Source organism: Lissotriton vulgaris, chromosome 7 (assembly GCF_964263255.1).
Source record: "Lissotriton vulgaris chromosome 7, aLisVul1.2, whole genome shotgun sequence".
Classification (NCBI taxonomy): domain Eukaryota; kingdom Metazoa; phylum Chordata; class Amphibia; order Caudata; family Salamandridae; genus Lissotriton; species Lissotriton vulgaris.
Genome location: NC_141695.1, coordinates 1,339,039,851 through 1,339,062,428, shown reverse-complemented (window position 1 = coordinate 1,339,062,428; position 22,578 = coordinate 1,339,039,851). Strand labels below are relative to the sequence as shown.

Below are 22,578 nucleotides of genomic sequence, written 5' to 3'. Positions count from 1 at the left end.
ACGTCCAAGGATGCTCCAGCTGTAATAAGATAAACCCGAAGGCGCTGTGAGAGAGAGGCGAAGCTGCTCATTGCGAAATTTAAGGAGAAGAGAGGTAGGGGGCGTTTGAGGTCCCGCTCGAAGTCGAGGTCGGCTTCGAGGTCGTCTTCGGGTAATGCTTCTCGATCTAAGGAGAAGCACAAGAAGAAGAAGCATGGGTCTTGGCATCACTCTGGAAGAGAGTCGGATCTGAAGTCAAAGTCTCCAAAACATTGACATCAGAAGGACTATGTCTCTCCTTCGCCTGTTGCATCGAATCCGGAGTTGCAAGGTAAGCCTTCTCCTGTGGCTTCTCCGGAGCATTCCACGGCTCCGGCTTCGAATCCTTCCCCGGCGCCGACATACTCTCCATCTCGGGAGGAGGAGGAGGTTCCACTGCCTGAAGGGTCTTCGACTCTGATGGATCATCCTTCGGGTCCGGTTGGCCCGACTCCGATTGTGCCACAACAGGGTTAGTGTCTAGGACCATACCCACCCTTTCCGGGCCCGGGTCAAGACCCGATGCATTATTTAAATGCGATGTATGGGGTCTTTTCGAGAGCCATGAACCCCTTCTGGAGCACCATCTGGTCCCATGGGTCCAATGGCCTATACTCTGGGTGTTCCGCAGACCTATGCACAGGCATCGTTCATGCCTTTTCTGCCGGCGTTGCGGTCCTGGCATCTCCCGGCTCCGAGCTCTTTGATGCCGATACCATCTTCACTAGCTCCGATTCTGACTCGACCTCGTACTTTCCAGGCTGTACCTCCAGATCTGAGCACGACGCCGGCACTGGCGCCGGCTCCGTCGGAGTCGGTTGTGGCTCCATCGATGCCAATTCCGAGGATGAGGTCTAGGCGGGAGGCTCAAAGGCTACTGGAGGAGCAAAGGTATCGAGCAGAGGAGATGGAGGAGGGTGAACTGCTGGTCTGAGGACTTGTTTGAAGAGCTTAAAGAGGCAAGTGACCTGGAGTTATCTCCGGAGTGGGAGCTTTCTTCGACTCCTGATGTCCCATCAAAGGATGTCGCATGGTATCACACAGTCTATAAAAAGGCGGCTGAGCTCTTGGATTTAAGTTTGCCTACTGCAGAGTTTAAATATAATATATTAACGGAGGTGCTTCATTCTCCCTCTTCAGTTGTGGAACCAATGTTGCCATTTAATGAAGCTATTAAAGAGCCAGTAATGGAGAGGTGGTGTAAGCCCTTTTCGTCTCCTGCGGTATCGAAGGCTGTAGTAAGAAGGTATAGGGTTGCTCCTGGAGATCCGGACTTTTTGTCATCTCATCCGTCTATTGAGAGTCTAGTAGTTCAGGCAGCCTGCTCCAAGAAGTCTACTGGAGCCTTCCCTCAGGTACCAAGTGATAGGGAGTCAAAGAGATTGGACCAATCGGCAAAAAAGGTTTTCTCATCAGCCAGCATGGCTTTAAAATCTACGAATGCGACACGCCTTCTGGGGTGTTATATTCACGCACTTATGGACTCCGTGAAGCAGTTGGTACCAAAGATATCTGAAGAGGACAGGCAGAACTTCAGTGAGGTTCTAGCGGATACGCAGGCTGCCACTCACCAGGTCATTCAGAGCTATTTGGATACGATTGACTCCGTGGCAAGTATCAAAGCATCATCCGTTGCCACCAGGAGAGCTGCTTGGCTGAAGACTTCTGAGTTTTCTCCTGATGTGCAGGCGACTTTGATAGATCTTCCTTTTGATGGTTCAGGTATGTTTGGCAAGAAGGCAGGCGCAAAGCAGCCCTAGATCCACCATTCTGGATCATGTTGGTCCTGTGGGGGGTCGGCGTACTCATTTTCTACAAGATTGGGAATCGGTCACATCCATACTTTCGCAAAGCATTATTGCTTGGATTCTAAGATGAGGAGGGAGGGCCAATTTGCGCGCTCTGTCCTGCAGGACTTTTTGGTATGAAAGGGTGGACACCCTCCTCCAGCAGTGGGATTCTATTCATAAGGTGAGGAATCCACAGGCAGATGTATCCATCAGAAGAAGAAGTTACTTCCGTAACGCTCTTTCTGGTGGATACAATATCTTCCTGTGTATTCCTCACTGACCCACCCTCCTCCCAGATGTCCACCCTTATATACCTTTAAGGTGTCATTGTTTAACATGTTTATTTTGCATTGTCTCTTCTATCTGCCTTTGTGTGGTTTATAGGAAATGCTTTTATTTTTTGGCTTTCCTTTTAAACCCTTGCCTGCGGTCGGAATTCCGCTCCTGTGCGGCACATTCCGATCGCGGGCGTGGTCGTGACGGCTCCCGCCCGTCATCAGCACACGAGCACTGTGTGCCATGACGAACGGGAGCCGTCACCAGCATGCAAGGGGTTAATGTTACACCATGTGTATTTGTATGAATATTGTGTACTGTGTATACTTTGAATCTGTTATCGGTCCACCTGTATGCCTCGGAGGCATGGAAAAATGGGTGAAACTGATGTCATCACACCGACGAGGCTCTCTTATGGCTCCAGTGACGTCATGCGGAGTCGCGAGCGGAGCAGTGGCATTGTGACGACCTCGTTGGCGCGGACAGCTAGGAAAAAGTTTCAGTGGAATGCTGGCGCAGGGGATACTCATAAGGTGAGCAATCCACAGGCAGAGTCTGTATCCACCAGAAAAAGCGTAACCAAAGGAAAGTAACTTGTTTGTTCATTATGTACCTGGTAGCGTTTATCTTACCTTCTCACCATTACTATACCCATTTGGGCTGCACATCTCACCTAACCTAGTTTGCCATTCATCATTTAGTATATCCTAAACTAGGAACAAAAACATCCTTGAGCTGTTCCCTCTCCGAGAAGGGGTTATAGCCTGTGGTTCCTCATTGGGACTTGAATCTTGTGTTAACTTATCTGATGGGTTCTCCGTTTGAACCCTTGCACAAGTGTCCCATGAGGCTTCTTTCTTTTAAAACGGTCTTCTTGGTTGCAATTACCTCGGCAAGGAGGGTAAGTGAGCTTCAGGCTCTTAGTTCCAAGCCCCCGTTCTTGTCCATTCATGCTGAAAGAATGGTTCTCAGGACCAGGGCTGCTTTTCTGCCTAAGGTGGTAACTCCCTTCCACCTAGGACAATCCATTACCCTTCCTACCTTTTATCCTCCCCCACACCCTTCCAAGGAGGAGGAGGAGAGGCTTCATCGCTTGGACCCGAAGAGAGCGGTTAGTTCCTATCTTGATAGGACTAAAGACGATCGTGTTGACGATCAGCTCTTCGTGGGTTTTGCTGGCTGCAAGAAGGGCAGAGGGGTGCACAAGCACACACTTTCCAGGTGGATTATCCTCTGCATTAAGATTTGCTACTCTCTGGCGGGTAAGGACCCTCCTGAGGGTATTAGAGCTCATTCAACTAGTGCGAAGTCTGCAACTTCTGCATTGTCTAGAGGTGTTCCTGTTGAGGATATTTTCAGGGCCGCGACATGGGCCTCCCTCCACACTTTTGCGAAGCACTACTGCTTGGATGCTGAGGTGAGGAGGGACGGCCACTTCGCGCGTTCTGTCCTCCAAGATTTTCTGGTGTTGCAGAGTGGACACCCTCCTCCGGGAGTGGGGACTGCTGTGGGACTCTATTCACAAGGTGAGGAATCCACAAGGCAGATGTATCTATCAGAAGAACAAATTACTTACCTTCCGTAACACTTTTTCTGGTAGATACAGTATCTGCCTGTGGATTCCTCACTGACCCACCCACCTCCCCGTTGTCTACTCTGCTATACCTGTTTTAATGTACATATGTATTTATGAACTTATATTTCTGGTATTTTATGCTTTTGCTATGCACTTTTAGTGGGTTTTTGGATTGCGTGTACTGTGTACATTGTATATTTGTATATATTTGTTGGTCTGTCCGGGTGCCTCGAAGGCACGGAAAAAAGGGCGGAACTGACGTCATCACGCCGACGTGGGCCTTATGAGGAGTCGGTGACGTCAGACGGAGTCACGTGCAATGCCGTGCTCCTATGATATCGACCACGCCGGCGTGCTACAAAGAATTTTCCGAACGTTGCTGGCGCAAGGGGGATATTCACAAGGTGAGGAATCCACAGGCAGATACTGTATCTACCAGAAAAAGCGTTACCGAAGGTAAGTAACTTGTTCACTAGGAACAAAAACATCCTTGAGCTGTTCCCTCTCCGAGAAGGGGTTGTATCCTGTGGCGAGACTAGGTATTCCCTTCACAAGGAGAATCCCAATGATGAAGCATGCCACCTATGGTGTGTGAGGGTATTCGCCCTAAAAATTGCTAAAGGCTCTCTCTGGATAGTCTCTCTTACATTTGTTTGTAGTTTAGACCTGAGGGTTCTATATTGTGTTATTACTTGTCTGCTTTGTCAGCCTTTCTTTGCTTATCAAACCATCCCTCTTTGTTTAAGTCTCTAATACTAATGAGGTTCGTTAAGGGTCTCACTAACAACTTTCCACCTACTCCAATTATCATACCTCAGTGGGATTTAAATGTAATTCTTACTTTCCTGATGGAGTCTCCCTTTAGTTGTCAGTTGATGCTTCTATCATTCAAGACAATTTTTCTAATTGCGATTTCTTCTGCCTTGAGGGTTAGTGAGCTACAGGCTCTAAGTTCTAAGCCTTCTTTTACCTCCTTTCATGCGGATAAGATAGTTCTTAGCACCAGAGCTGCTTTTCTGCCTAAGGCAGTCACCCCATTTCACCAAGGGCAACTGATAAATGTACCCACTTACTATCTACCCCTCACACTTCTAAGGAGGAGGAGAGACTTCATCGCCTGGATCCTAAGAGGACGGTCAACTTCTACCTAGACAGATCAAAAGACTTCAGGCTGGACGGCCAACTCTTCATTGGTTACATAGGGCACGGCTGTCCACAAGCAAACACTGTCCAGGTGAATCATCCTCTGCTTCAAGATATGCTCCACCTTGGCAAACAAGGAGCCTCCTGAAGGTATTTGAGCTCATTCCTCCCGAGCTAAGTCTTCTTCTCCAGCTTTAGCCAGTGGTGTCCCTGTTGTAGACATCTGCAAGGTGGCACCTTGGGCATCCCTCCACACTTGGCGAAGCATTACTGCTCAGACTCAAAGGTGAGGAGAGACGGCTACATTGCACGTTCTATTCTGCAGGATTTTTTGGTGTAGGTAGGCGGCACCCGCCTCCGGGTACGGGACAGCTTGGGAATTCAGTACAAAGCATGAGGAATCCACAGGTAGATGTAACCATCAGAATAACAAGTTACTTACCCTTGGTTACCCTTTTCTGGTGGATATAGTATCTGCCTTTGGATTCTTCACTGAACCACCCACCTCCCGGTTGCCTGCCTTCTTATACCAAAAAGATTTTTGGATATGAAATTCTTTTATTTCATTGTTATTCGAAATATTATGATGCCAGTCACTAGGAAATGTCTATATTTTAGAATTTCCAGTTTTCATTTCTTCTTTGAATCGTATACTGTGTATACTTGTGCATATGTTGTATACTTGTGAAATGTTGCCAGTTCACCTGTTGACCTTGAAGGTACAGAAATAAATGGGTGGAACTGATGTCAGAACACCGATAAGGTCTTCTTATGGCTCCGATTACATCATGTAGACTCGTGACCCAAGCTGTTTCATTGTGACATCCTCATCAACGTGGGAGAGCTATGAATAAAGTTTCTGTGGAATGCTGGGCAAGGGGTAATTCAAAAGGTGAGGAATCCACAGGCAGATTCTGTGTCCACCAGGAAAAGAGTTACCGAAGGTAAGTAACTTGTTCATTTTGGCCAAATAGTATTGTCTTTGACAGTTTTAAAAACCTTTGCAAATATAGTTCTGATAGAGACTTCTAACTGCATATTCCTCACCTTAGAATATTCCCCATTTGTCATACAGGATCTGAAAAATCTTGAGTAGTACCTATATGTGACGGTACATGGCGTAGTTCACCAGTTTTTTTTCAGTGTTTGTCAAACTTTTTTGAGCTTGGCTCCCATTGTGCTAGGGAAATGTCCCCTGCAAATCCTTCAGGTGTCAAGCCTTGCAGGGATTGTCACAGGCAGATGTCTATGTTGAATGCCCACTTAGTCTGTCTTTGGTTCCTGGGAAGCAAGCACAAACCCAAAGACGGCGGCAGGTGCAAGTTGATTCACCTCAAGCCAATCACCAGATGGCGGTGAAGCTCCCGGCGAAATAACAAAAAAGACTCTGTGACATTCCCAGTCCTGTTCAAGTGGAAAATTTCTGGGCCGTTATCAGTGCCTCTCACGTAGACGATTCTCGCAATTCAAGACTAGTTGTCAAAGTCAGGTAAGTTGAAGAATCACAAAAACAAGAAGTTGAAGCATTCTTTGTTTTCAACCTCTTGACCTCGTGCACCTAGACGCTGCTTCCAAACTTCACCTGTGGAGCTGGCGTCATGGCTCGCTCCATGCTACTCTGAAGTCCCCTGTGCTGGAGCAATGCCTTCCCAATTTAAGGAATTCTATGACACCATGCTTTGTATCTTTGGGCCATTAACTCCCTCTGGCCCTTTGGGCCCCACAGAGCCAAGAGTTGCCCCTGCTGAGTTACTGTCAATGATTCACCCCTTGACATCAGCCAGGCCCTCTGCATCCACCCCCAGATTGACACCATCAAGGGCACCTCCATCCACCCCAGCTCCACCTCCTCCAGCTTCATCCCTGGCACCACCAGCTCTGCTCGTGTACAAGCCGCTCGCAGTCCCAACTCCAACCTTGTGCTGCCCCGGAACCACTTGGCGTTATCGTGGGCACTGTTGGGATCTACCATTTCCTCACCTTTTTGCACAGTCTCAGGCTCTATAATATTAATAATGAGATTTATAAAGTGCATAGCTTTGTCAGCTGACGAGTCCTAGTGCTGGGGTATCAGTCCTAGAAACCAGAGCACAAATGTAAGAATTCTTATCTAAATTAGCCTGAAACGCCATGTATTTAAATTCTTGCAGAAGACTACTTTAGATTTTTCTTGCCTGAGCCAAACGGGTAAGGAGTTCCACATCTTGACTGCCAAGTAGTTGAAGGAACGCCCTCCAATACAAGCTCTCTTGATTGTGGGTATCCATACAAGAGAGGCATCAGCTGATCTCAGATCTATTTTTGGGAAGTAGGGTGTGATCAGAGTGTTAAGATATTGGGGCCTTTATCGTTGAAAATGTTGTGGCAATAGCACATGTTTTGAAAGGCACCTCCTGCTTTAACGGAAGCGAGTGCAACATAGCTAGATCTGGGGCCGATGGTGAGTGCCTAGGCAGATTCAATAGCAGCCAAGCCACCATATTCTGCACCTGCTGTCGTTTTCCTAATCATGCCTGAGGCACCCCAAGATACAGGACATTGCAGTAATCAGTCTCGACATGATTAAAGACTGGACCACTGTCTTTCTGGCTGCTTTTGGCAGAAAGACAAGAGTTTTGTAAAGGCCTTTAAGGTCCTAAAGCATTGTGCTAGGAGACTTGTAATTTGATTGTCAAAGGATAGTTCAGAGTCAATCCAGATTCCTAGATTTTTCACTTTTGGCTTAGGCATAGGTAGCTTTCACAGTGAGTCAGGCCACCAGGCTGTTGACCGAACTGTAGGCTGTTTTCCGAGGATGGGGACTCAGTCTTCCCTGCACTAAGATTCTACCAGCTCAGGCTCATCCATTTTGCCACCTCTGATAGATAAGAACTGAGCTTCCCCACTTCATTGGAGGCATCTTGAGACAGAGTGATTATCAGCTGTGTATCGTCTACATCCGACACAATGGAGATTGTGGTGCTGGACGTTATCAGCCAAGGGGCGCATATACAGGTTGAATAGTGTCAGACTCAGGGAAGAGCCCTGAGGCACCACCTGTTGTAGTAGAAATACCTTAGAGAAGTATGGTTTTTGTGTCACCTGAAAGGATCGATGGTGTAGGAGAGATGCTATCCACTGCAAAGCCTTTCCTTCAATTCCATGGTTGTATAGCCATTCAAAAAGTAGGCTGTGGGACACAATGTCAAATGCTGCACTAAGGTTTCATAGGAGCAAAGTGGTGGTGTCTTCCCTGTCTCCTGCTGGTAGATGAAAGCAGAGGCTAATATTAGTGCTGACTCTGCGGTATTGAGGGAAAACAGAACAGGTTGGCTGGACAGGATAATTAACATGTTAATGTTAATTATCCTGTCCAGCCAACCTGTTCTGTTTTCCCTATTGTTGAGATCCGGGCTGGTCAGATGTAGGATCCAATACCTTCACTGTTCCACAGTCTGCGGTATTGAGGCTGTTAGCGAGACTGACTCTTATGTATGATGTCCTGTGCTTCAAAAAATGCAGAAAGCTGTAAGTTTATGGATTTTCTGCTACTTTTGACACAAAAGCGAGCAGTGAGATAGGTCTGAAATTCTCTGGTTTTGTTGGCGTCCAACAATGGTTTCTTAAGTAATGGCAGTATGGCAGCATGTTTTCTTGCTTTGGTAACCCGTCAGATACTGAAAGAGCTGTTTAAAAGGTCACAGAACACTGGAGCTAAACAGACTGTACCATGCTCCAGAACATTGGGGGTGGGGGTGAGGGGGTGGGTGCAGGATCGGAAGGCACACCAGATTTAACAGAAGACATCATCAAATTGAGTTTCTCTGGTGTGATAGCCTTGAAGCTAGACAGTGCTTCCCTGTCATCTGAGGGTTCAAACTTTGCTTTAAGGCATCGGGTGTTTCTGGCTTTATCAGTATAGAAGGTATAGATGGAGACAACCTTGTCATAGAAGTACTGAGCAATGGTGTTACTACTGTCTTTGGTCAGGGGGACTCCTGCTGAGACCCGTTTTAAAGAAGAGAGTGACTTAACTATGGAAAATTATTCACGAGAAGAGTTTTGCACCATTTCCATTTTTGCTGCATAGAAATTGCACCGCGTAATCTTAATTTGTCTGTGATACTTCTTTAGGGCAGAGCGGTAACTAATTTTCTCAACAGAATTAAAATGTTTGCACCAATTGCGTTCTAAGCGCTTGCAGTCTTTCTTGAGAGTGACTAACCCCTTATTGAACCATGCAGCTGACAACTTCATCCTTCTAGGAATGTGTTCAGTAACTGGTGCTATCTGCTTTATCGGAACCCCATTAGACGCTGTGTGCGCTTCAGACGGCAATTAATCCGCATCGATTCTAAGTGGCCATCCATGCCCTTTACATTCAACACGTGGTACTAGGACCTACTTGTGTTAAGGTCTTCCTGAAGCGATACAATAACGTTGCTGGGCAAGTGTATGCAAATCTCTACCACATTATTTCAATTTGATCCTAACCTTACAGTTGCGATATTTTCCATCCTTTGGTAGCTTATCCAACGATACCGTATTCAACCAGGACGCTGTTCCGTCCATATATAAACTGTAAGGTCATCTATATCCTGTAACGCAATCTATTTCTCCATATAATCTTAGAATTTTCAAGTGGTTCTCCCGAAGAAGGCGTGTGTTACGCCGAAACGCGCGTAGAGATTATTAATTTACCCACTTGGTTGTTTTTATAACGGCTTTTGTTGAAATTATTAATCCACCCACTTGGTTGTTTTTATAACTGCATTTGTTTTCACCATTTATGTATTTGTCTTAATATATGCTTGTTATTATATGTTGAAAATTTTGTCAATAATTGCAATAACATCAATGAGATTTGTGTTTTTTAACATATGTGATATATACTTCCAAAAATAAATGAATTGTATATCTTATATTGTATATTTTGTTAATCTTTCCGGTACACTGCATTAATTCTTTTTGTTGTGCTCTTACATCTGTTGTGTTATTGTACCTGACATTCCTCAGGACCCCACAGTTGCCTAGGAATTGTTATTTAAAAAAAAATACTATATGCTCTAATGCATCCTTAATAAAATTTGTCACTTGTGAGTTAGCTGAGTCGATGCTTTGATCAAGCACTGGATAACCCTTCAGTACTTGCATAAAAGCGACTGGTGTCACTTTGGCAGGGTCAGACTGATTTGCATATGGCCATGTCTGAACTGGCGTGGCAGAGTGGGCTAAAGAACGGTGATGGATTAAACCCAGATCTTTTGACTGGGTGTGAGTGTTTGATTGATTCAGATGCTCCGTCCATCATCACCCCCTTTTGTACCGCTTTTAGAATATAGTTCGGCAGTATGTTCGATAAAGAGGGAGTACATTTGAGGATAGGGCAGGTGGCCAATATGTTAAAAACCTTGATAGAGTCAAGTTGCCTGCTACTGCAAGTCAGTAGAACCCCACCTAAACTTTGGTTGATGGCAGTGATACGGCAAAGATTACCATCCTGTGTGAACTGAACACCACAGAATCCCTGGGTAGAGTCATATCTTCTACAGCGACACTGCATTGTCACACCTGGTTACGCTCCACTGGGTTCTCTGAGAATGTACAGTAATAACTCATTGACATGGCTTTCGAAGGCTCCCGTCTATTTCCTGACAGGGCAACACAGCACTGAAACGCTTATGCAAGAGCAGGGTCACTGCCAGATCTCTTGGGCTTTCATTATTGATTCAGCTGCAATAGCAGGCCTTTCACCCCTAACACAGAGGTGGAAGGGGCAATTTTCAGCGTGCACATTATTAGCCGTACCCATTCCAAAAGCCTGCCCGGTCCTTTCAAGGACGGGCCGCAAAGCCCAAAATAGATGCGGGAGCCAGTCCCAGCATGTAGGACAGGCCCCAAACCTTTTTAGTGTGCTCATCTTCCAGTACAACCATCCCTATGGCAGCAGGATCAGGAACCACCTACCCCAATTGTCGGCTATTACATCTAACAAGTGGGTGCTTCAGATTGTGCAGAAAGGGTACACCCTACTATTTGTGAAAACAACTCATTCCCTCCTACCATCTCTAGACCGACTGATAGAGGTCCATCTCCCCTTACTCCATCAGGAAGTGCAAGCTTTTTTGGCTAAAAGAGCCATTGAGAGTGTTCCGGCACCAGAAGTAGGGTGTGGTTGTTATTGCTGCTACTTTCTGGTGCCGAAAAAAGACAGAGATCTCCGGTCTATACTAGATCTGAGGCCCCACACCATCTTTCTGAGGAAAGAGAAATTTAAGATGCTCACTTTGGCTCAGGTTCTGTCTTTCCTCGATCTTGAATACTGGATGGTATCTATAGACCGACAGGATGCCTGTTTTCACATCCCCGGCTTGCCAGCCCACAGTTGTTGCCTGAGGTTTACAGTGAGCCAAAAGCATTTCCAGATTTCTGTGCTTCCCTTTAGCCTCACTAGTGCTCCTCCGGTGTTGATGAAAGTATTGGTGATGGTTCAGGCACACCTTCAGATGTTTCACTTACTGGTGCCCATCAGGTGTTCATTAAAGCAATGGTGATATTTGCAGCATATCTTCATAGGTCAGGAGTTCCGGTCCTCCCCTAGCTTGAATACTGACTGCCGAAGGCAGGCTCACCCCAGGCAGTCGTCACCCATTTCCAGACTATAGAGAACTGCCTGCACTCACTGGGGTTTACTGTCAACATGTGGAAGTCACACCTGATTCCTTCTAAGATGCTCCCTTCCATTGGAGCTACTATGGATACACTGCAGTTCTTCTATCCTCCGGACTGGTGAGCCAGTGATATTCAGACTATGATTCTAATGTTTCTGCCTCAATCCTGGATTTAATTGAGACTGTGAGGCTGCTGGGTCTCATGGTCTTCTCATCCTGCTGGTAAAGCTTGCAGAATGGCATGTGTAGGAGAGTAGGGTCTGCTTCCTATTGTCACCCCCACTTTTTGCTCAGATATACTGGTTTCTCGACTTTAGTGTGGCTGTGGGCCTGCTAATCAGACCCACAGCCCAGCTGTTCCCTCTCTAAATTCATACCAATTACTTTAGGTACATACCTAATTGGGTATTGGGTCACCTTTGTGAGCCCCTGTATAGTGTACCATAGGTACCCAGTGTGAGAAGTTGGCCTGATATGTGATGTCCTCTATTCTCACCCTGTATCAGTCCAAACAACCCTTATGGTGATGGTTGTAAAGTCAACCTTATAGACCAGCTATCCTAGTGGTAGCATTGACAAAGCAGTCTTAGGCTAATACTTCAGAGAGCATGTGAAGCCAATTGTTTTACCAATAATAACTAATTGAATACCAAATGAAAGGACACCACACAAGGTATATATCAAATATATATTACTAACACAACCCCTCTGCACTCTTTATGAGGTCAGAGTTTGAGATACAGCACAAGTGACTCAATAAGCATACTATAAGTTGCACAAATGCAATTCTGCCCTAGGTGCCTCACGAACCATATACTAAGTAAGTGGTATAAGAACCACTTCAGGACAAGTGAATAGGCCTAGGGCCTAGGGAATCGCTTGGACTACACTGAGTAACCAAAGGTTAGGAAGTAGGAGTCCTACAGGATGTGTGTGCAGTGTCTAAACACACACACAGGTTCTCATAGACTTTCAATGGGAACTTAAAGTTAACAAAGTAGTTGATTTTGGACACTTCCGGGTGGACTACGGGAAAACCCAGTTAAAGTAGGACCCTTGAATAGTTATTACCCACGGGAGCACTGGAGTACTCGAGTTACCTCACCCAGGGAAGCCGGGTGCATAGGTGTTCTTTCGTGTCGGGTTTCGTCATCGAATCCTATAGAGAACTGCACAAAGATGCTGCAGGCGACCAGGAGGAAGATGTCCGGTTGGATCCAAGGGTGGATCAAAGCAGTGAAGAACCTGAAAGCAGAGGGGACAGAGTCTGGGTCACTAGCCAGTGACCAAGAAGGAACCAGGTGCATATAAGGCCTACCAGGGGCTGCAGCATGTATTATGCCACCCCGGGCTGGCCATCCACATTGAGACAACTGGCTGATCACTCAGCTGGGGCAAGGTTGTGTAATCAGGTTATCAGACATAATATCGAAATTTTTACATCAATATGACATAATATCGAAGATTTAATATCGTAGGTAAAATATATCGAAATAAAGAAATATCGAATACAAAGATAACGTAATTAGTATGTGTATCATTATATCAAAAGTAAATATATCGGAAGACAAAATATCGACTATAAAAATATCGTATAATAGTAAATAATATTTTTAAAAAATGTATGCAAAAATTTTAGTATAATTATTAACAATTATATTGATAAAATAAAAAAAATTAAAATAATAATATAAATAATAAAAAATATATATAATTTTAGGAGCGGTTATTGGGTTTATAGGGGATAAGGGTGGGGAGTGTTTCAAAATAAATATATAAAAATAATAATAAATAAAAAAATGTAAAATAAAAATAAAAATATTTACATATTAGAAAAAAAATAATACATTGAATGTAAAAAAGTTGAAATATAATTAAAAATCTTTTTATATAAATATAATATTATATTTATTAAAAATACATATATAATTTTAGGAGCGGGTTATTGGGTTTATAGGGTATAAGGGTGGGGAGTGTTTTAAAATAGATTTTTTTTTAGTATAAATAATAAATTTTAATATAAATTTCTAAATAATAATATATTTAACAAATTAATATTAAAATATCAAGAAATTTTTTTATAAAAATATATATATATTTTTTTAATTATTAAATTTTTTGGAGTATTGACAAAATAAATATAAACATTTATCATATTATTAACATTAAATATAAAAGTACATATATTTAAAAGGTAATATTTATTTCGTAAAAATAATTTTATTTAAAATTTCAAAATAAAAATTTTAAATAATTATTTTATTGGTAGTTGTTACTTAAAATGTAGGGGAATAGGCTAGTGAGTAATTTGAATAATAAATATAAATAAATAATAAAAAATAAAACAAAAGTATATTAAATAAAAAATAAATTATTAAAAGTATTTTTAAAAAAAAACCTAAAAATTACAATATCTTACAAATTTTTATTAAAATATTGTAGAATAATCTTGGCTATATATGGGATAATTTTGGAGATTTTTTAATAATTGTACATTTATTACCAATATTTTTGTACAGCATTTACTAATATTTTATGTGGAGTGGAGTGAGAATAGTAAATTATATTTAATTAGTGTCCACCACCTAATTCAATTTTATGTAGATTGGAGTTGGAATAGATAATGATATTTAATTAGTGTCCAGCACCTACGTCAATTTAATGTAGACTGGAGTGGGAATAGTAAATTATATTTAATTAGTGTCCAGCACCTAATTCAATTTAATGTGGACTGGAGTGGGAATAGTAAATTATATTTAATTAGTGTCCAGAACCTACTTCAATTTTATGTAGACTGGAGTGGGAATAGTAAATTATATGTAATTAATGATCAGAACCTACTTCAATTTTATGTTGATTGGAGTGGGAAAAGTAAATTATATTTAATTAGTGTCCAGCACCTACTTCAATTTTATGTAGACTGGAGTGGGAATAGTAATTTATATTTAATTAGTGTCCAGCACCTACTTCAATTTAATGTAGACTGGAGTGGGAATGGTAAATTATATTTAATTAGTGTCCAGCACCTACTTCAATTTAATGTAGACTGGAGTTGGAATAGATAATTATATTTAATTAGTGTCCAGCACCTACTTCAATTTAATGTAGACTGGAGTGGGAATAGTTAATTATATTTAATGATTGTCCTGCACCTACTTCTATTTTATGTAGACTGGAGTGGGAATATTAAATTATATTTAATTAGTGTTCAGCACCTACTTCTATTTTATGTAGACTGGAGTGGGAATTATACATTATATTTAATTACTGTCCAGCACCTACTTCAATTTTATGTAGACTGGAGTGGGAATAGATAATTATATGTAATTAGTGTCCAGCACATACTTCAATTTTATGTAGACTGGAGTGGGAATAGTAAATTATATTTAATTAGTGTCCAGAACCTACTTCAATTTTATGTAGATTGGAGTGGGAATAGTAAATTATATTTAATTAGTGTCCAGCACCTACTTCAATTTTATGTAGATTGGAGTGGGAAAAGTAAATTATATTTAATTAGTGTCCAGCACCTACTTCAATTTTATGTAGACTGGAGTGGGAATGGTAAATTATATTTAATTAGTGCCCAGCACCTACTTCAATTTAATGTAGACTGGAGTGGGAATAGTAAATTATATTTAATTAGTGTCCAGCACCTACTTCAATTTAATGTAGACTGGAGTTGGAATAGATAATTATGTTTAATTAGTGTCCAGCACCTACTTCAATTTTATGTAGACTGGAGTGGGAATAGTTAATTATATTTAATTAGTGTCCAGCACCTACTTCAATTTTATGTAGACTGGAGTGGGAATAGTAAATTATATTTAATTAGTGTCCAGCACCTACTTCAATTGTATGTAGACTGGAGTGGGAATAGTTAATTATGTTTAATTAGTGTCCAGCACCTACTTCATTTTTATGTAGACTGGAGTGGGAATAGTTAATTATGTTTAATTAGTGTCCAGCACCTACTTCAATTTTATGTAGACTGGAGTGGGAATAGTAATTTATATTTAATCAGTGTCCAGCACCTACTTCTATTTTATGTAGACTGGAGTGGGAATAGTAAATTTTATTTAATTAGTGTCCAGCATCTACTTCAATTTTATGTAGACTGGAGTGAGAATAGTTAATTATATTTAATTAGTGTCCAGCACCTACTTCAATTGTATGTAGACTGGAGTGGGAATAGTAAATTATATTTAATTATTGTCCAGCACCTACTTCAATTTTATGTAGACTGGAGTGGGAATAGTAAATTATATTTAATTAGTGTCCAGAACCTACTTCAATTTTATGTAGATTGGAGTGGGAATAGTAAATTATATTTAATTAGTGTCCAGCACCTACTTCAATGTTATGTAGATTGGAGTGGGAATAGTAAATTATATTTAATTAGTGTCCAGCACCTACTTCAATTTTATGTAGATTGGAGTGGGAAAAGTAAATTATATTTAATTAGTGTCCAGCACCTACTTCAATTTTATGTAGACTGGAGTGGGAATGGTAAATTATATTTAATTAGTGCCCAGCACCTACTTCAATTTAATGTAGACTGGAGTGGGAATAGTAAATTATATTTAATTAGTGTCCAGCACCTACTTCAATTTTATGTAGACTGGAGTGGGAATAGTAAATTATATTTAATTAGTGTCCAGCACCTACTTCTATTTTATGTAGACTGGAGTGGGAATAGTAAACTATATTTAATTACTGTCCAGCACCTACTTCAATTTTATGTAGACTGGAGTTGGAATAGATAATTAATTGTAATTAGTCCAGCACATACTAAAATTTTATGTAGACTGGAGTGGGAATAGTACATTATATTTAATTAGTGTCCAGAACCTACTTCAATTTTATGTAGATTGGAGTGGGAAAAGTAAATTATATTTATTTAGTTTCCAGCACCTACTTCAATTTTATGTAGACTGGAGTGGGAATGGTAAATTATATTTAATTAGTGCCCAGCACCTACTTCAATTTAATGTAGACTGGAGTGGGAATAGTAAATTATATTTAATTAGTGTCCAGCACCTACTTCAATTTAATGTAGACTGGAGTTGGAATAGATAATTATATTTAATTAGTGTCCAGCACCTACTTCAATTTAATGTAGACTGGAGTGGGAATAGTAAATTATATTTAATTAGTGTCCAGCACCTACTTCAATTTTATGTAGACTGGAGTGGGAATAGTTAATTATGTTTAATTAGTGTCCAGAACCTACTTCAATTTTATTTAGACTGGAGTTGGAATAGATAATTATATTGAATAAGTGTCCAGCACCTACTTCAATTTTGTATAGACTGGAGTTGGAATAGATAATTATATTTAATTAGTGTCCAGCACCTACTTCAATTTTATGTAGACTGGAGTGGGAATAGTAAATTATATTTAATTATTGTCCAGCACCTACTTCAATTTTATGTAGACTGGAGTGGGAATAGTAAATTATATTTAATTAGTGTCCAGAACCTACTTCAATTTTATGTAGATTGGAGTGGGAATAGTAAATTATATTTAATTAGTGTCCAGCACCTACTTCAATGTTATGTAGACTGGAGTGGGAATAGTAAATTATATTTAATTAGTGTCCAGTACCTACTTCAATTTTATGTAGACTGGAGTGGAAATAGTAAATTATATTTAATTAATGTCCAGCGCCTACTTCTATTTAATGTAGACTGGAGTGGGAAAAGTAAATTATATTTAATTAGGGTCCAGCACCTACTTCAATGTAATGTAGACTGGAGTGGGAATAGTAAATTATATTTAATTAGTGTCCAGCACCTACTTCAATTTTATGTAGACTGGAGTGGGAATAGTAAATTATATTTAATTAGTGTCCAGCACCTACTTTAATTTTATGTAGACTGGAGTGGGAATAGTAAAATATATTTAATTAGTGTCCAGCATCTACTTTAATTTTATGTAGACTGCAGTGGGAATAGTAAATTATATTTAATTTGTGTCCAGCACCTACTTAAATTCTATGTAGATTGGAGTGGGAATAGTAATTTATATTTAAATAGAGTCCAGCACCTACTTCAATTTTATGTAGATTTGAGTGGGAATAGTAAATTATATTTAATTAGTGTCCAGAACCTACTTCAATTTTATGTAGACTGGAGTGGGAATAGTAAATTATATGTAATTAATGTCCAGAACCTACTTCAATTTTATGTTGATTGGAGTGGGAAAAGTAAATTATATTTAATTAGTGTCCAGCACCTACTTCAATTTTATGTAGACTGGAGTGGGAAAAGTAAATTATATTTAATTAGTGTCCAACACCTACTTCAATTTAATGTAGACTGGAGTTGGAATAGATAATTATATTTAATTAGTGTCCAGCACCTACTTCAATTTAATGTAGACTGGAGTGGGAATAGTTAATTATATTTATTGATTGTCCTCCACCTACTTCTATTTTATGTAGACTGGAGTGGGAATAGTAAATTATATTTAATTAGTGTCCAGCACCTACTTTTATTTTATGTAGACTGGAGTGGGAATAGTAAATTATATTTAATTACTGTCTAGCACCTACTTCAATTTTATGTAGACTGGAGTGGGAATAGATAATTTTATGTAATTAGTGTCCAGCACATACTTCAATGTTATGTAGATTGGAGTGGGAAAAGTAAATTATATTTAATTAGTGTCCATCACCTACTTCAATTTTATGTAGACTGGAGTGGGAATGGTAAATTATATTTAATTAGTGCCCAGCACCTACTTCAATTTAATGTAGACTGGAGTGGGAATAGTAAATTATATTTAATTATTGCCCAGCACCTACTTCAATTTAATGTAGACTGGAGTTGGGATAGATAATTATAATTAATTAGTGTCCAGCACCTACTTCAATTTTATGTAGACTGGAGTGGGAATAGTTAATTATATTTAATTAGTATCTAGCACCTACTTCAATTTTATGTAGACTGGAGTAGGAATAGTAAATTATATTTAATTAGTGTCCAGCACCTACTTCAATTTTATGTAGACTGGAGTGGAAATAGTTAATTATGTTTAATTAGTGTCCAGCACCTACTTCAATTTTATGTAGACTGGAGTTGGAATAGATAATTATATTGAATAAGTATCCAGCACCTACTTCAATTTTATGTAGACTGGAGTTGGAATAGATAATTATATTTAATTAGTGTCCAGCACCTACTTCAATTTTATGTAGACTGGAGTGGGAATAGTAATTTATATTTAATTAGTGTCCAGCACCTACTTCAATGTTATGTAGACTGGAGTGGGAATAGTAAATTATATTTAATTAGTGTCCAGCACCTACTTCAATGTAATGTTGACTGGAGTGGGAATAGTAAATTATATTTAATTAGTGTCCAGCACCTACTTCAATTTTATGTAGACTGGAGTTAGAATAGTAAATTATATTTAATTAGTGTCCAGCACCTACTTCAATTTTATGTAGACTGGAGTGGGAATAGTAAATTATATTTAATTAGTGTCCAGCACCTACTTTAATTTTATGTAGACTGGAGTGGGAATAGTAAAATATATTTAATTTGTGTCCAGCATCTACTTTAATTTTATGTAGACTGCAGTGGGAATAGTAAATTATATTTAATTTGTGTCCAGCACCTACTTAAATTTTATGTAGATTGGAGTGGGAATAGTAATTTATATATAATTAGTGTCCAGCACCTACTTCAATTTTATGTAGATTGGAGTGGGAATAGTAAATTATATTTAATTAGTGTCTAGCACCTACTTCAATTTTATGTAAACTGGAGTGGGAATAGTAAATTATATTTAATTAGTGTCCAGCATCTACTTCAATTTTATGTAGACTGGAGTTGGAATAGATAATTATATTTAATTAGTGTCCAGCACCTACTTCAATTTTATGTAGACTTGAGTGGGAATAGTAATTTATATTTAATTAGTGTCCAGCACCTACTTCTATTTTATGTAGACTGGAGTGGGAATAGTAAATTATATTTAATTAATGTCCAGCATCTACTTCAATTTTATGTAGACTGGAGTGGGAATAGTTAATTATATTTAATTAGTGTCCAGCACCTACTTCAATTTTATGTAGACTGGAGTGGGAATAGTAAATTATATTTAATTATTGTCCAGCACCTACTTCAATTTTATGTAGACTGGAGTTGGAATAGTAAATTATATTTAATTAGTGTCCAGAGCCTACTTCAATTTTATGTAGATTGGAGTGGGAATAGTAAATTATATTTATTTAGTGTCCAGCACCTACTTCAATGTTATGTAGACTGGAGTGGGAATAGTAAATTATATTTAATTAGTGTCCAGCACCTACTTCAATTTTATGTAGACTGGAGTGGAAATAGTAAATTATATTTAATTAATGTCCAGCGCCTACTTCTATTTAATGTAGACTGGAGTGGGAAAAGTAAATTATATTTAATTAGTGTCCAGCACCTACTTCAATGTAATGTAGACTGGAGTGGGAATAGTAAATTATATTTAATTAGTGTCCAGCACCTACTTCAATTTTATGTAGACTGGAGTTAGAATAGTAAATTATATTTAATTAGTGTCCAGCACCTACTTCAATTTTATGTAGACTGGAGTGGGAATAGTAAATTATATTGAATTAGTGTCCAGCACCTACTTTAATTTTATGTAGACTGGAGTGGGAATAGTAAAATATATTTAATTAGTGTCCAGCATCTACTTTAATTTTATGTAGACTGCAGTGGGCATAGTAAATTATATTTAATTTGTGTCCAGCACCTACTTAAATTTTATGTAGATTGGAGTGGGAATAGTAATTTATATTTAATTAGAGTCCAGCACCTACTTCAATTTTATGTAGATTGGAGTTGGAATAGTAAATTATATTTAATTAGTGTCCAGAACCTACTTCAATTTTATGTAGACTGGAGTAGGAATAGTAAATTATATGTAATTAATGTCCAGAACCTACTACAATTTTATGTTGATTGGAGTGGGAAAAGTAAATTATATTTAATTAGTGTCCAGCACCTACTTCAATTTTATGTAGACTGGAGTGGGAATAGTAATTTATATTTAATTAGTGTCCAGCACCTACTTCAATTTAATGTAGACTGGAGTGGGAATAGTAAATTATATTTAATTAGTGTCCAGCACCTACTTCAATTTAATGTAGACTGGAGTTGGAATAGATAATTATATTTAATTAGTGTCCAGCACCTACTTCAATTTAATGTAGACTGGAGTGGGAATAGTTAATTATATTTATTGATTGTCCTGCACCTACTTCTATTTTATGTAGACTGGAGTGGGAATAGTAAATTATATTTAATTAGTGTCCAGCACCTACTTCTATTTTATGTAGACTGGAGTGGGAATAGTAAATTATATTTAATTACTGTCCAGCACCTACTTCAATTTTATGTAGACTGGAGTGGGAATAGATAATTATATGTAATTAGTGTCCAGCACATACTTCAATTTTATGTATACTGGATCGGGAATAGTAAAATATATTTAATTAGTGTCCAGAACCTACTTCAATTTTATGTAGATTGGAGTGGGAATAGTAAATTATATTTAATTAGTGTCCAGCACCTACTTCTATTTAATGTAGACTGGAGTGGGAATAGTAAATTATATTTAATTAGTGTCCAGAACCTACTTCAATTTTATGTATACTGGATCGGGAATAGTAAAATATATTTAATTAGTGTCCAGAACCTACTTCAATTTTATGTAGATTGGAGTGGGAAAAGTAAATTATATTTAATTAGTGTCCAGCACCTACTTCAATTTTATGTAGACTGGAGTGGGAATGGTAAATAATATTTAATTAGTGCCCAGCACCTACTTCAATTTAATGTAGACTGGAGTGGGAATAGTAAATTATATTTAATTAGTGTCCAGCACCTACTTCAATTTAATGTAGACTGGAGTTGGAATAGATAATTTTATTTAATTAGTGTCCAGCACCTACTTCAATTTTATGTAGACTGGAGTGGGAATAGTAAATTATATTTAATTAGTGTCCAGAACCTACTTCAATTTTATGTAGATTGGAGTGGGAACAGTAAATTATATTTAATTAGTGTCCAGCACCTACTTCAATGTTATGTAGACTGGAGTGGGAATAGTAAATTATATTTAATTAGTGTCTAGCACCTACTTCAATTTTATGTAGACTGGAGTGGGAATAGTAAATTATATTTAATTAGTGTCCAGCACCTACTTCAATTTTATGTAGACTGGAGTTGGAATAGTAAATTATATTTAATTAGTGTCCAGCACCTACTTCTATTTAATGTAGACTGGAGTGGGAATAGTAAATTATATTTAATTAGTGTCCAGCACCTACTTCAATGTAATGTAGACTGGAGTGGGAATAGTAACTTATATTTAATTAGTGTCCAGCACCTACTTCAATTTTATGTAGACTGGAGTTAGAATAGTAAATTATATTTAATTAGTGTCCAGCACCTACTTCAATTTTATGTAGACTGGAGTGGGAATAGTAAATTATATTTAATTAGTGTCCAGCACCTACTTTAATTTTATGTAGACTGGAGTGGGAATAGTAAAATATATTTAATTTGTGTCCAGCATCTTCTTTAATTTTATGTAGACTGCAGTGGGAATAGTAAATTATATTTAATTAGTGTCCAGCATCTACTTCAATTTTATGTAGACTGGAGTTGGAATCGATAATTAAATTTAATTAGTGTCCAGCACCTACTTCAATTTTATGTAGACTTGAGTTGGAATAGTAATTTATATTTAATTAGTGTCCAGCACCTACTTCTATTTTATGTAGACTGGAGTGGGAATAGTAAGTTTTATTTAATTAATGTCCAGCATCTACTTCAATTTTATGTAGACTGGAGTGGGAATAGTTAATTATATTTAATTAGTGTCCAGCACCTACTTCAATTTTATGTAGACTGGAGTGGGAATAGTAAATTATATTTAATTAGTGTCCAGAGCCTACTTCAATTTTATGTAGATTGGAGTGGGAATAGTAAATTATATTTAATTAGTGTCCAGCACCTACTTCAATGTTATGTAGACTGGAGTGGGAATAGTAAATTATATTTAATTAGTGTCCAGCACCTACTGCAATTTTATGTAGACTGGAGTGGAAATAGTA

The 22,578-nt window shown here is 38.9% G+C and overlaps 1 long non-coding RNA gene and 1 pseudogene across 1 annotated transcript in view; both read left to right on the top strand.

The window, feature by feature from the left end:
• The window catches only part of LOC147703650 (uncharacterized), a 1,357,299-nt gene that overhangs the window by 760,698 nt on the left and 574,023 nt on the right, over window positions 1-22,578 (top strand). The window lies entirely within an intron of this gene.
• LOC147703651 (uncharacterized) overlaps window positions 1,440-22,578 on the top strand; it is a 57,369-nt pseudogene continuing 36,230 nt past the window's right edge.